The sequence below is a fragment of the Nuphar pumila genome, chromosome 14, assembly GCF_984573655.1.
Source record: "Nuphar pumila chromosome 14, dmNupPumi1.hap1.1, whole genome shotgun sequence".
NCBI lineage: Eukaryota > Viridiplantae > Streptophyta > Magnoliopsida > Nymphaeales > Nymphaeaceae > Nuphar > Nuphar pumila.
In genome coordinates this window covers 75,422,783-75,438,161 of record NC_143262.1, presented here as the reverse complement: position 1 = coordinate 75,438,161, position 15,379 = coordinate 75,422,783, and the positions used below count along the sequence as shown (strand labels likewise).

General features: G+C 35.1%; 1 pseudogene; it reads right to left on the bottom strand.

The window, feature by feature from the left end:
- Positions 1–11,021: 11,021 nt before the first annotated feature.
- LOC149816998 (antimicrobial ginkbilobin-2-like protein pseudogene) lies at positions 11,022–11,393 on the bottom strand (annotated as a pseudogene).
- Between the last annotated feature and the right edge of the window lie 3,986 nt (positions 11,394–15,379).

The window sequence follows — 15,379 nt, the reverse complement described above, 5'->3', positions numbered from 1 at the left end:
TTGTTATTGTTGTGTTGCTGCTGTTGTCGATGTTGTTATTGACAACATATGTTAGTGCCATGGTCACCTGTATTGTTAAAGGTAATTCTGGGCAAGGGTATTTCTCAGAGAGATTTTCAAAAGTTGATAAATCTCAAGAGTTTAAAAAATTGAAAAAATATAAATAACAACAAAAAATCTAAAAATAATAATAAGTTTTGCATTATTTTCTTTCAAAAATATAAAAAACATGTTTTAAAGGTTTTAAAATATAAAAAACAAAAAAATAAGAAATGCAAACTTAAAATAAATAAAAAAGAGTTTGGTCTTGGGTCAATATTTCAAAAATATTGTGAGATATTACCTTTAATATTGGCTACCTTAAAATATTGATATTTCTTATATTTTCAAAATATCTCCAATATCGGTGACAGTGGTTTGTTCAACAGAATTGAATAATGGTGATCTACATGAGGAACTAATACTTGCTCTTAATTAACCATGAATAAAGTTAGCTTGTTGCCAAGCATGCAACTCCCCGTGGATTTGTTCCTCTATCCCTTGCACTACCTATTAGGTTGAAGTTTGAATACTTGACTTGGAATCCAGTTTCTCTCTATTTTTTCTTGGCAATTGAGGTGTTGGCACAACACTTTTCATAGTCCTCCTAGTACAATGTGATTCCACATCTTTTGCTCACTGTTTACTGGCTTGACCAAGAAAAAAATTGGAGAAACATATGTGATTGCAAAATAGGCTAACAAATCATTCATGTGAGAGTCAAAATTGAAGTTCTTATTGTTAGAATAAAAGATCAGGGGAACACCACTTAATGAAAGAAGCCATTGTCAATCTGAGAGGTGAGCAAGACCCTTGAACCTCAGAGATTGAGAGAAATAGTATCACCTAGCCCTCATCATACTTCCATGGTGACTTAAATAGTAGAAGGATTAATCTATAGTGGGAGGTTTTTATGCATGGACAATTATGTGATCTCTTCGCATCCTTATAATTGTTCTGTAACCAAAACCTTACATCTTTTCTTGAGAATATTTCGTGTTATACTGGTGAAAAATATTTTATCTCATTTATAGATGACTACTCTCAATACATGTATCTCTATTTGCTATATGAAAAATTTAAAGTCTTTTAGGTTTTTATGAACTACAACAAAGAAGTAGAGAAATTGCTTGGTAAAGTTATAAAAGTGGTTAGATATAATAGAGGTAAAAAATACTATTATCATTTCACTAAGATGAAACAAAAGAAATAGCCATTAGCATGGTTTCTAAAGGAGGAAGGCATTGTGCCTCAATATACTATGTCTCGTAGTGCTTACCAGAATGGTATAGCTTAAAGAAGAAATCGTACACTTAGAGAGATAGTTCAAGTATTGTTAAATCATTTAACTCTTCCCTTAACCTTGTGAGGTGAATTTCTTAGGATATTAGTACACATATCAAACAAGATTTCTACGAAGGTTGTCCTAAGGACTCCTTATGAGTTATGAATAGGCAGAAAACCTTCCTTGTCATATATGTGAGTATGAGGATGTCTAGTTGAAGCTAAATTATATAGTCCACATATAAAAGTCTTTGATCTAAGGGCGATGAGTGAATTTTTCATTGGTTATTCAGAAAGATTAAATAAATTTAGGTTTTACTGTTCATCATCTCATATACCATAAATAGTGAAAACAGATAAAGTGAGATTTCTTAAACATAGTTCTATTAGGATAAATGCATATTAAAGTCTTATATTTGAGAAATTATAGAATTTCGTTTCTTTATCTGCAAAGAAAAAATGCTCAGTTTTCCTGAGCATTGTCTCATTAGTTGATGTTAAGAAAAATTTGCTTAATAACAATCAATCCTAAGTAGAACAAGTTACTGATAAGCATATACAACAACAAGATGCAATTGTTCAAATTGGATCACAAGTAACACCTATATAGAGGTTCATGAGGACCAAGAAATATGTTATTTACCCTGATTATGTAGTGTATTTGCAAGAGCTCAATAATTTTATAGATATTGATGATGATCTCTTAACTTTTGCAGAAGCCAGTGATAAATTAACACATTAGATTAATTCTATAAAAGAAAATCTTGACTCTGGCAAAGAATAAAGTGCAAGATCTTGTACTTTGACCTAATAGAGTCAGATATGTTGGTTGTAAGTTGATCTTTAAGACCAAAATAGACTCAAAAGGATGAGTGAAGAGGTATAAGGCTAGGCTCATTGCAAAGGGATTCACTTAGATGAAGGTCATTGATTATAATAAAACCTTTTCTCCTGTCTCAACTAAAGAATCGTTGAGAATAATTATATCCATCGTAGCTCATTTTAATTTAAAGCTATATTAAATGGATGGAAAAACAACTTTCCTGGATGAAGAACTAGAAGAAAAAATATATATGCAACAACCTCCTTGTTTTAATGTAGAAGAATTGATTTAGGTGCAAAAAGTTGGACACTTTTTTTGACATTGTAGAGTGAAGATTGCCAACGAAAATGCAATAGCTTCCACTAGTTCAAAATATGAGGGAGCTCGATGTGAGATACAGAAAACTGGTTTCCTGTATTCTATGGAGGTCAAAATTTTTGAAAGTTCAAGAAGAAATGAGCATTGTAATTCTGTTAGCATTAGACCTCCACTAAAGAAAAAAAATTAATTATCAAAATAATTGGATTGTTGACTCTAGATGCTCCAATCACATGATTACTAATGAGAGCAAATTTATACATATGCAGAAGTACAAAGGCAATCGAGTAGTTGTACCGCTAACAACACAAAGCTCCCAACATTGACATGTGTGTTGTCCAAAATCACTATCACCAATTTTTTGTGATATTTAATACAATCAATTTTTTTTTGTCTTCTTCGACCAAGTTAGGTTTTCAGTGTGATTCAAGTGTATCACGAACCAATACCCAATGCACCTATACTTTTTCCAACCATGTGGATTTGAAAATGGGACTTCTCTGAACCACACATGTTTTTTGGATGCAAAGGTTGACCCAATTGTTCTAGAATCTAGATTATTCCTAAACCACCTAAACGCAAGATCTCTAGTACGACTGACCCCTCTCCTTAAAAAATTGAACTAGATATCTAATGATCTGGGGAGCGTTTAGCCTTAGATTTATGATCCACCATAAAGCATGGGTGTCATGCCTTGATCTGAATGTTGGTGGTTCTCCTTAGAGTTGCATAGAAATAAGTGTTAGACTTATATGCAAACATTTGTATATAATTTTTAATTCACCACTGTTGCATTTTATATCCTTCTTATATATGTTAGTTTGTTTATCCTTTATGCAGTCAACACATAATTTTATATATGTAAAGTTAAGGGAGCCAACAATCCCTTCTTTCTCTTTGGACTCTTTCTTTTGAGATATTTTCTAACCTTCGATGCCAAAATAAATAAGATTGATCAATCACCTTTATTGCCAATCAATGTATTCTCAACAGAGTAAGATTATTGTATATAGAGTTTGGTTCTCAAATGATACAAACCATCACACATATATCCAGAACCATAGGAATTGAATTTTTAATAATAATAAGTTTAGAGTTTTCAAAATTAAAAGCAAAACTGAACTTATCAAGTCTTAAAATTGAAATAAGTTTCTCACTATAAGATGAAATATAAAATGTATCGATAAAATCCAAAGTAATCTAGACTCCAAAATAACTCTGCAAAAGTAATAGGTTAAGCATATTTGAGCGCTCACACTTCTCATAGTCAGCCTTTTGATTGGTTGTGCTATTCTCTATACTAGTGAGTGGTTCATCACTTCTTTAAGCTAAATCTAGGTCTATGTATCCCAAAGTAAACAACACATTTTTTTTTATCAGAAAAATTTGATTAGTTTAAAATAGGAATATTGCTAGAATCGTCAATGATCAAAGAACTTGGTATTGAAAGAATGAAAGAAAAAAACAAATAAATGCTTATACAAGATTCATATCGAAAAGGTAAACTTGATACCCTTTATATTCACCTTTTCTAAGGGAAGTATAATAGGGTCATTATAGTTTCATTTTGGTGAAAAACAATAATACTCAGAGATGCTTCGCCTTCTCAATTCTTAAGAAATTATTACTCAATTGGTGAAACTAGTAGAACATGTAACCATAGGCAATTCGATATTATACCTTTGGGTACGAACATGTTTCATGAGCTGGTGTACATACATATTATTATACCCTGTATGAATTTAAAAGACAATGATCTGCCTCTGGGTAGAATCATTGCTTCATAAAGTCACACACAATCGCAATACCAAATTTCAATCTTAGCACAGTTAAAAAAAACCCTCAATCAACACAACTCAGATAACTTTGATCGAGATATTTTACTGTAAGTATATTCATATTACAAAGCATACCATAATATATATATATATATATATATATATATATATATATATATATATATATATTATGAACTCAATAATAATTTCATGCTTAAATATCATGGACAACTCAAAACAATCATAAACTACACATAATATCATGCTGAAGACATGAATTCATGATAAAAATACCATATAAAAGTAAGAGAGAAATGACAAAAGCATGATATTACAGGTAATAACTGGAATTGACTTGAAAACGGCCTCAAATGAGTTATAGAAGACCCTGAACCGGTCATGAAAGGCCATGAATCAGTCTAGAAAAACCCTGAACAAGAGTGGCATGCATTGGTGACTAACGTTCATGTCTCGTCGACCCAGCTGGCCATCGACAGTCAATGCTAACTCAAACTTGAGCGACATGGACTCGATGGGAAAGAAGAGAAACGATAGGGAGATTCTAGTGAGCACATGTACGTCGGCGCACCAACAACCATAATACATGCAACAAAAGCATGGTGAGCCCATAACCCAATGCTAGAATAAAAGACTAGGAGAACACCACTTACCGGAAGTGACCATTATCAATCCAAATGATGCATCAGTGGAGGTGAGTTGTCAATGTTCTCCTCAGTCAATTGACGTCTTTGATGAGCCCAGACCATCAAGTCAAGAGGTGAGCAAGACCCTTGAACCCTAGAGATTGGGAGAAATCAATATCACATAGCCCTCATTATACTTTCGTGTTGATTTATATATTGGGAGGTTTCCATGCATGGACAATTATGTAATCTCTACATATTCTCATAACTGTCCTATAACTGAAACCTCTAAAACCGAAAACCTTACATCTTTTATGTATTCTCTTGATGTTCTTGTGTCAATACAAGTCACATCAAATTGATTCTGATCCCAACATGATCATGCCATAAATTTGACGTCTTATGCCTTTTCATTATATTAACACATGTAGCTTCTGGTGATAGAACATACACTAATTAGACTTTCCTTCATTTGAGGATATGAGTGCCCTTAATATCCACATCCTTGAAGAGTTTCATGTCCTTCAGTTCAAATAACACAAAGTATCATGCAATAATTATTTGAAGCACAAATAACAAGTTCTTGGTTATACCTAGAACATGGTAAACTTCTCATATAATATGATTTTCATTGAATTTTGATTTTCATATTTACTAAAAATATTATTGTTCAGTGCATACACTTTAAGGCTAGTGGGAGTAAGTTCATAACTTTGATTTTGTATGTTGATGATATTCTTCATGCATTTAATGATTTTAGACTACTACATGAGATAAAAGAATTTTTTTCTCTCATTTCGATATGAAAGACATGAATAAGATCGCTTATGTCCTTGGAATTGAGATCTGTCGTGATAAAATTAAGGGTGTACTCGACCTTTCTCAAAAATCCTGTATCCTTAAATTTCTTAAAAGATATGAAATCGAGAATTGCTCTTCATATTCATCACCCTTAGTAAAAGGGAATAAATTGAGCTTAAAGGACTCTTCTTAGGATGATAATAAAAAGGTTCAGATGGCAAGTGTCCTGTATGCTTCGACGATTGAGAGTTTATAATATGCACATACCTATATGCAACCAAATATTGTATTTGTTATTGAAATGCTTGGTAGATATTATTCTAATCTAGGCATTGCACACTAAAAGATTGTGAAGAAGGTCATGTGTTATTTACAAAGAACAAAGGACTATATGTTGACCTATAGAAAGATAGACTACTTATAGGTCGTTAGATATTCGGATGTGGATTTAAGAAGATGTCTTGATAGTGGAAAGTCTATTATGGGATACGTCTTTCTGTTAACAGGTAGTATCGTCTCATGGAGAAGCGAAAAGTAGTCTACAACTGCAGATCACACCATGGAGGCAAAATTTATTACTCTATACAAGACTTTGTCTCAGGTCACGTGGATTAGAAACTTTATTTTAGGTCTTGGTATCATACTTTATCGAGCGGCTACTAAAGATCTTTTGTGATAATAAAGTTGTTGTATCTTTCTCTAATATCAAAAAGAGTTCTACTTCATGTAGACACATGAAGTTAAAATACTTTGTTGTTAAAGAAAGATCTGAGAATCATTTATTGTGTATTGATGCAATTAGTACATAGAAAATGACTGTAAATCCTCTTACTTAAGAGTTAGCATCGGGATTGTATTCTCAAAATGTAACGTAGATGAGATTATTTGATTCATTTTGATGTATGACAATACATTATAGTTTAATGTGATCACATTTATAAAAGTAAATTGATTTTCTATATTTTGTACATTGTTGAATTCTTTATAAAGTGTCTTATTTTAGAAGAGATAATAGCAGAATAACAATATTAAAAGAACAAAAAAAGATGGGTCAAAGACCACCCTGTTCATGAAGGTACTCTTAACATGCTAAACACTTAAAATGAATGATATTGTAGTATATGAAAATATGATATTTTATATAAAGATGTCCATTTTCATGACTTGTATGATTCATTCTTGTGATTCAATATAGCATATGAACCCACATGAAACTTGAATTGAGATAACAGTAAATAACTTCGATAATGAGTTTGACACAGGTCAAGTGAGAGAATGTTGAACTTTAGATCGGATCTACTGATGTGACCCACATTGATCCGAGTTTGGACCCACCCATTTTAACGTGGTCCAACCCATTGACACCCTAAACCCGCAACAAAGGACTTAGGGTAAAGAATGCAATGTCACCAACAAATTGGTGATCTCGCTATGACACCAGCTTTGCCTTGCCCAACAAAGAGTATCCCAAGATTTGGAGGGCAGATCAGGTACAATTACATTGCACATTTTGAGGCTGCACTTGACCCTCCATCTCCACGGCGCGAGTTGTTAGCCTGCAGCGGCATACTAAAGTGCACAATGTGATTGCACCTAGACTTGGCTTCATAAAGGGACGCCCATCTGAATTAGTGGTGTCCTTTTATTTTGATATTTGCATGGAGAAACTGCCCACGGGAACAAAAACCTAACCCTACTGACTCTGCCTGCTATACCGCTTATGGGCTTACCCTTCTCCACAGAGAGTCGCCACTCTTCCGCTTGGGCATCATGAAATTTGAATCTAGACCGTCTGCCTAGCGGCCTAGGCCCCAAACCCCATTGGGGGAGCCTTATGAGTGCAAAGTTGTCAAAGTTAGCCAATATTTCCTTGCAATTAAAGGGATAGAAGCTTGACTTTTATGTACTACACTATACATAATTCACTCACCTAAATATATAAAAAAGGTCACAAACATCAGCGACATTGTATCAGTATTGTTACCATCTCTGTTTTGATGCGCAGTGAATGCATTTTCTTTATGTAAAACCGAAAAAACATTAACACAGTATAAAGTGAACACATATACCCAAGTTATTGCACCATTTATTCACACCGAACAAACAATTTTTCATAAAAATTATGAACGAAAAATAGGTCTACAAGCAGCACTCTTATCTATCATCTAGCTTAGAAATGGTCACATCATTTATAGAATGAGGCATTGAGCCATCCTTTGATGCATCAGATTTCATTGTTACCGCAGAGGATCCACTGGTCGATGTTTCTGGGTTCATCGCGCTTCTCCCCACAATGAAGTCAAAGTGCTCACATAGTGAGCTCAAGGAAGAAAAAAGATTAATAAAAATAAACAATGTTTCATTTCTTCACTCTCACATGTACACTGGACCCCAAACACTTCACTCGTCACTCACCATACTCACGGGGCCCAACATCACTTCACTTTGCATGCAAATACTATAGGCAGATATCCCCTATCTATAATTACAAGGGGCGGTGACCAGCACTGCCATTCAACAGAATTATGCAAAAAAAAAAAAATCTGCTCTCTAAAAAAAACCAGAAACATACAACAATAAAAATATTATTTAATTTTATTGCGAGCCATACTGACTCACGATAGTCGATACGACTGTTCACGAACCCAATCAACCGACTTCAAAGAATCACCCACTCTTCCATCAAGTGGGTATTTGCCGGCTTCTTAAGAGTTGGACAATAACTGTTCAAAAAAAATTTCTCAGGAAAGTCCTGAAACTTTATCAGATCATGTAAAAAAGTATATGCAAATATAGTGAAATAAAATAAAAAAGTGTTTTTATTGCATTAATAATGCAATAAAATCATAATACTTTTTTGAAATATCCAAAATAAAAAAGAGATTTGAGTTGAGTCACCCTACTAGATCCCTATCTGACTATGTTGTCTGACTCTACTCTGTGCTAACAGAAGCAGACGACTAGACAAGTATCATACGATCTAGTCTTGGATCTGACATTACGCACCCCTTAAGGGGCATGTTTGATGGCTCGTCTAAGATTGGACAGAATGAAAGAACATAATAAACATAACTCATGTTTTGTCTGATCTCTAATTACAAATGTACTAAGGCCAATGTTTGTTTTCATTGTACAAAGAAGTTGTGCTCCTTGTATCCGATGTTTGTTTTATATTGTGTGCCTTCAACATGAAGACACAAGGATAATAGGTCAGATAACTTCGTTATGAATCGTATCACTGGATCCACCCAACCACATGAGTGTTTTAACATCACATTATGTATTTTAGCCCCGGATATGGATCTCAGATTGGATCTAAAAATTAAAAATATTTAAAATTTAAGTAATTTGAGAAAAATAAGAATTAATATTTTTTGATATATAAATGGTTTGATCAATGTCATATTACATCTAATTATGAAAGTTTATCGTAAAAATATCAAACACTAAAATCAAATTAACTATAAAAATTAAATTATCAAATCTATTAAATCATCAAACCATAAAATACAAGAAAATAAATCATAAATAAACAAAAAACCCTAAACTATAAAAAAATAAACAATAAAATTAAATAAAAAAACTTAATTTAAAAAATTTGATTCAAAGCCCTAATAAAAGAAAATCAAATAAAAACCCTTAATCAAATTAATTATAAAAGTCCCTAATTTAAAAAATTTGATTCAAAGCCATAAATAAAAAATCTAATCAAAATAATTATAAAAAACCCTAATTTAAAAAATTTGGTTGAAAACACTAAATAAATAAAAACTAATCAAATTAAAAACCTTAATTTAAAAATTTTAATTCAAAGCCCTAAATAAAAAAATCTAATCAAATTATATATAAAAAGCCCTAATTGAAAATTTGATTAAAAGATTTAATCAAAGAAAAAAAACTAATCAAATTAACTAAAAAAACACTAATTTAAGAAATTTGGTTCAAATCCCTATGAAGAACCGAAAAGAAAAAGAATGAAAAACAAAGGAGAACAAAGAAGAAGGGGTGGAGAGAGAGAAGAACGAAGAAGAGAGGGGGGGGGGGAGAACGAAGAAGGGGAAAAGACAAAGGGAGAAAGAGAGAGGAACTAAGAGCGAAGAAGAGGAAGAGGCCTCGTCAACGGCCTCACCACTGGCGTCAGTGAGCCTCGGTGTTGCTTCACCCCTCACACATTGGCTGCAAGAGAGAGAGAGAGAGAGAGAGAGAGTTGGGGAACGCCTCCTCGGACTTTAAAAAAAAATGTCTCCCGTTCTAACCGTAAAGAGGGTGAGACAAAAATTACCTTGTAAAAAGGATGGAGTTGACGCGTTCTACACATCCTTAGTTTGTTATATCCCCCATTCCCACACGATTTAGGTCTTTGCTATGGTTCCAAATGTACTTGGGTTTGGGATGAAACACGTCTTATCTGGCTTTACGAGAACTAGTTCAGGGCAATCTGCAACCTAAATCTAGAGCGAACAGATCTGGTTCAGGTCCAACTAGTATTGCACATCCAACCAAAGAAATATATTAGGTGCTCATAATGGGTCAAACTCATGAAATTTTTCATGTAGCATAGGTAGGTGACTAGCAAATTTAGTTTTAACTATGTACCCCGAATCGGCGAGAGATCATAGAGGATCGTCTGGTCCTTCCCTCCTCCTCGTGATTTGTTCAAGCACTCAACAGTGCCTACGCCAAAGATCGGACGATGTTCGATAAGTCGCCCAATGTTGTCTGGTGGCCTGCAGCCACCAAAGAAAGGGCGAGCCACCCTGCAGTTGGTTGTCAATCCCGGCAAACCCCAAAACACACTATCGACTGTGGCGGAAATAAAAAATAATAATTTTTTATTATTAATGACCCTTAATGTCAACAGTCAAAAGGCGAAAATAAAATCTGATGGGAGTCTGGCGATGCAGCAAAGAAACAATAGTAAAATGATAAATTTTAACGATTTAACAAGAACAAGAGGCTTTGATACTAATTGTTAGAAATCTTAATTAGGGAAATCATATTTTTTGATCCCTAACTTTGTTCATGTTAAATCATTGAAAAGATCAGAAGTAAACAAATAAAACATAAAGCGAAAGCATACCTGCCGTGGTAGATCTTGATGGGTTAGATCTTCCAAAACCTCTATAGGTGACATTTTCTTCTTCTCTAAACCTAATGAAAGATGAACAATTTTCAATTCAACCTATATGAGAGCACATGAGGTAGATACATTATTATAACCATACTTTATAAGATATCATATGGCCCACCCCTATAAGATCACTTTATATAGGCCTTCACCTTAAACCGTTTATAATGTTTCATCAATTACATATGTAGGCCCACATGAAATATCTAACAGGAGTAACGCAAGAGGCAGTTGTCAAACCATATGATTGAAGATTTTTCGTTAGGGCATACTTGAACGATCTGGGTAGTGGCATCGGTTGTGCAATTGGCACAGTCGGCAACGGAGACATCACCACGGTAGAGGATGAGACCGTAGACATAATCGGGGCTTCGGCCGGCCGTAGCAGAGGTGAAGCCGTTTATGGATGCGTTGGAGGAGAGGGAGAGGAAGAGGGTGTTGAGATTTTGTTGGCAGGTGCTGTTGGCAGTATAATTAGAGGACGTTGGGCACATAAAGAACATAGGAACAACAGCCTTGCTGAGGTGAACGAAAGCTGCAATTAAAAGAAGGCCAATGCAGAGCTCCAATCTCTCCATTAGTTCGTTTCTTGTTTAACAGCAGAACACAGGTGGGCAGGTAAGAGGTAATGGGCGAGAAGAAGAGCAAATTTTGGTGTTGCCAATGGCGTGCTTCACTTTTAAAACCTTATAATCTGCAACTGACTTTTATCATTTGTTGGTGAGTCTTCGTTGACTTTTAGATCTTTGCAAAAGCACACCTTTGGGAATAATTACCGTATTGCCTGTTTCGGTTTTGACTTGAAAAATGGGTCGGGCATGGCTGTATTTGAGCCGATCCGTTTGTTCATTAATGCAATATGATAGGGCATAATGTTGTCTGTAGGGGTGTGCATGGGCCAATCGGGCATGTGATCGGCCTAACTTATTTATTGGTCGTTTGGATGGCCAACGATTCGAGTGAATAGGCTGATACTGATTCTCAAGTGAATCGTTCTGAATCAGCCAAAAAATAATTAAAAAAATATTATGTGTCAATTAGAACACGACACATGTAAAGGCTATTAAAATAATATTAAAAAATTAATTTTAAGCGATTTTTTATATTTATTAAAAAATAATCAATTCAGGTCAGGTCAGTATTGTATCGATTTTTTTGGTAATACAATAAGTATCGGCCGATTCAGGGTGATACAATACTACATCACTGGTATTGATTAGCTATTCACCAAAATACATTCAGATTCTAAGCTTCTTGGTTAAGAATTGAGATAGTGCAGAGATCCAATCATATTCAATTATCACCAAAAATTGGTGATGTTGAGTTTTGACTACAAAGGTGTCTATCATTGTGGTTAGGGGTGTCAGTAGGTCGATCGGGTTTGGTTTGGACTCAGGTGAAAACAGACTCAGACTTTATTTGAGATGCTAATACTAGGTCTGTAACCGAGTTCAATCTAACCTACCAGACCCGAACCATACCAAGTAAATTTATATTTTTTATCCTTTTTACATTGAACAAATGCGGATCTTAGTGGGAACTTGGGTCGGCCTGGAATGTTATGAAAGTTCATAAACCATACCGGGCTTCATATATTAATGGAAGCCTCTGGGTCTGGCACATATTCTATTTGAACCTTGCTATTTATCACTAAACCCTCACTACAAAAAAAATGATAATTAGCGACGGAAATTTGCGATGATTTTTTTTCATCGCAAATTTATGACGGATTAGCGAGAGAAAACTCTCTGTCGCTAACATTCAAAATATTTGCAAAATTAACGACTGAAAAAATTCTGTCGTGAATCTATCGTCAATTAGTGATGGATTCGCGGTGGAAAAATTATGTCTCAAACTCCATCGCAACTTAGCGACGAAAAGTTTTCCATCGCTAAGTCGCGACGGATTAGCGAGGGCATTTTTCCGTTGTCAAACGTTACAAGAAAAATGCTAATTAGCGATGGAATTAGCAAAGGAATTTTTCCGTCTCTAATCTGTCCCTAATTAGCGACGAAAAACTTCCGTCGCTAATCTGTCGCTACTTTTCAATTTAAACCGACCCATCTAGGGCGCAAAATTTTCTCTCTCTGTCCGTGTGAAATTTAAACCGACCCAAAAGTCGTTTGATTAAAGCATCGGACGGCGTGCTTCTCTTTCAGATCATCTGGCTTCCCCGAGAAGCCTCGCAGGTGACGGCCAGAATCTAAGGTCTGTCAGACGAGAGAACTCTCGCCGGAATAACGACGATCCACAGTTGTGCTTCACATGCTAGCTCCTTTTCTACTGTGACGTCCAACTGTATCATCATCATCATTTTTGTTGTTGTCTGTCTCCTTTTTCGAAAAAGCTTGATCTCGCTCTATTTCGTCTTCGTCATATCTCCGACATCTTTTTTATCGGAATGCAGCTTCGCTTTTGAGTGATTTTTGATCCGATAAGTTAAGCGGAGCTTGTGTTTCTTTGGTTTTCTTTGCATATTTTTGCTATGGATGAGATACGGCTTTTGCTTTTCTTTGCAGTGGCGGGCCGGGTCGAACAAGCGGGGAACTAGGTAGAGAGGGCACTGGTTCTGTGCAGAAGACCCCGTAGTGGCGAGCCGGGCCGCTCGGATCTAAGACCCTGTGCAACGCCTGTGTGGTGCGGTACAAGTCCGGCCTATTGTTGTTGAAATACCGCTCGGCAGGGAGCAATTTTCTTTTTTTTTTTTTTAAATTTAGCGATGAATTAGCGACGGATAATATCCGTCGCAAAACCAAATCTATACTTATTTAGCATCGGACTCGCGACAGATCATGTCCGTCGCTAATCTGTCACAAATTAGCAACGGATGTAACAATAGATAAGTTTTGTAGCTAATTAGCGACCAGAAATTGGGATGGACGCTATCCATCGCTAATCCATCGCTAAACAGTTTAGCGATGGATTAGCGACGAATTAGCGATGGATAGCGTCCGCCCTAATCCACGATTTTCTTGTAGTGCCTGACCTTATAGGATTTGGTACGGGTCAAACACAACCCATTGATACTGCTGATTGTGGTCCCTACCTGATGTAGAGAATACATCGGGATGCGTAATGAAGAGAGGACACTAGAGGGAAATGCGGCTTTACTGGCATAGAGCTTGCACATTGAATAAGAAAAATTTATGTTTAACAATTACATTTTCAAATGAATAAAAAGTCCTCAGTGCAAGGTTATACACATATCTATTAACCTAGCCCCAGATGTTCAGAAATTTTATCCTCTTATCTAACAACGGCCACTATTCCGCTCTTTAAAGTGCCCATGTGCAGACATGGCCATGAGAATGACATTTGCATCTCCCTATCTCCTTGCAATTCTGTGTGCCTCTGAGGCACCTTGGATGAATGACACCCATCAAAACAGTGAATAATCTCATTGTCTTAAATAAAAGTTTTATTTTTGCAAATGGGATTTGAAAAGAAGGATATTTCGATTTAATTATGAAAGTTTAGTACTGCACAGTGCATGGGGGATAACATGTGCTTTTTGAAAACATTCAAAATTTGGTGATGACAAATAATGTTAACGATATTTTTTTCTAATAAAGATGAATTAACGTGTCGTTATCCCATCTAATAACGACAAATCATGGAGATGGAAAGTTGTTGACGACAATAGAATGTGTCATCAAGGGGGGTTTGGCATCATGACCCTAAAAATGGTTACTTTAGACCACAATTTAAAGGGGGGTGATGACAATTCAAAAGACAATAACGACAATGCAAGGTAGGGTAACAATAATTGTTATCAACCAAAAACTCATTTTGATCGTAACTTTTAATCTTGATGTCTTTGGCCTACTTTTTTGTGCATAAAGCTAAAAAAACCTCCTCTTTATCTTTTATTTTGGTCAAAATCCTTAAAGAGGTCATTTTAAAGGTCTAAATATATCTTAGTGAAAAAAAATTATAGATTTTGACATAAAAAAAATTATTGTTGTCCAAAATGGGGTGTGTATACCGTGTGAGCATGAACCTCAAATCTGAGGGGATCGTGTACAGTGGGGGCTCCATCAAAGGGTCCCATACAATGTACCTCTTCTCCAATCTCTCAATGGTGTGATGATACATTCGAACTAACTCAATCATTGTCCCCATTGCTACTTCAGTGGCAACCTATGATGGACCCATTCTCGTCCTCCTAAGGGAGAAACCAATGGCTAAGCTGGTAGACAATTCAAGCTTCGACAACCTCATCAAGCCCACTCGTCATGGTGAGAGCACTCATAATGGTTGATCATGCATATATTTTGCATTTTATTCATGATAAAATTGCTTTAAAAACTCTTTTTTATCATTGTTTTCGAGAAACCGCATTAGAATTAAAATTATTAGAAAATCATGTATTTCAAAGCTTGCCATATGTTTTTCGGCATCTTTTATTAATTAGAATTTTTCTAATTTATAATTCAGTTAGATTAAGACTTACTTAATCATTTTGAATTAGTTTTAGAAAAAAAAAATCCTTTTGAAAAACACTTTTTCTAGAGGAGCACTCTTTTGGAAATTCTTGAAAAATATCATACTCTTTTAAAAAATT